Source organism: Vipera ursinii (assembly GCF_947247035.1).
Source record: "Vipera ursinii genome assembly, chromosome: 11".
NCBI lineage: Eukaryota > Metazoa > Chordata > Lepidosauria > Squamata > Viperidae > Vipera > Vipera ursinii.
The window spans coordinates 7,768,318-7,769,337 of NC_139524.1; positions in this window are offsets into that span (position 1 = coordinate 7,768,318).

The window sequence follows — 1,020 nt, forward strand, 5'->3', positions numbered from 1 at the left end:
CGCCCCTTCGAGGCGGACGCGGCCAGAGCCGGGTTAGGCACGCGCTTGGTCCGCCCGGGGGCTGCGGCTGCGGCCTCCTCCGGCCCTCCCGCCCCCGCCAGAGCCGGGCTAAAAATAGCCTGCTTAGAGTCGCCCAGAAAAGGGAGACCGGGGCGGCGGCGGGGGAGGCAGAACCCGCCTTGATCCGAGGAAGAGGCTGCACCCGCGCGCGCCCCGCACGCTCCCGTGGCCGCGCCCGCGCCCGGCCGGCACCCGCGTAGCTCGAATGGGCGTCCTGTGGCTGTGCCCGAGGGACCCGACGGGCTAGCGGAGAAGGGTGGGGAGGTGAAAACGGAGGAGTCGGGGGGGTTCCTGGCTGGTTTGGTTTTTTTTCCGCTGCAGCAATTTATTTCTCCGCCTATTTCCCCACAAATTATATACAGTGCACGATATAATATTATTTCCTCCCCTTCTCTTTCCCCTTCCCCTTCCATTCCCTTTCCTTCCACTTCCCTTTCCTCTTCCTCTTCCCTTTCCCCTTTCCTCTTTCCCCTTCCCTTCTCTTTCCCTTTCCCCTTCCGTTCCCTTTCCCTTTCCCTTCCTCTTCCCTTTCCCTTTCCCCTTTCCCTTTCCTCTTTCCCCTTCCCTCTCTCCTTCTCCCTTTCCCTTTCCCCTTCCCTTCCCTTTCCCTTTTCCTTTCCCCTTCCCTTTCCCCTTTCCCTTCCCTTTCTCCCTTTTCCTTTCCCCTTCCCTTCTCTTTCCCTTTCCCCTTCCTATTCCCTTTCCCTTTCCCTTCCTCTTCCCTTTCCCTTTCCCCTTTCCTCTTTCCTCTTTCCCCTTCCCTCTCCCCTTCTCCCTTTCCCTTTCCCCTTCCCTTCCCTTCCCCTTTTCCTTTCACTTCCCTTTCCCCTTTCCCTTCCCTTTCTCCCTTTTCCTTTCCCCTTCCCTTCTCTTTCCCTTTCCCCTTCCCCTTCCATTCCCTTTCCCTTTCCCCTTTCCCTTTCCCCTTTCCCCTCCCTTCCCTTCCCTTTCCTCTTTCCC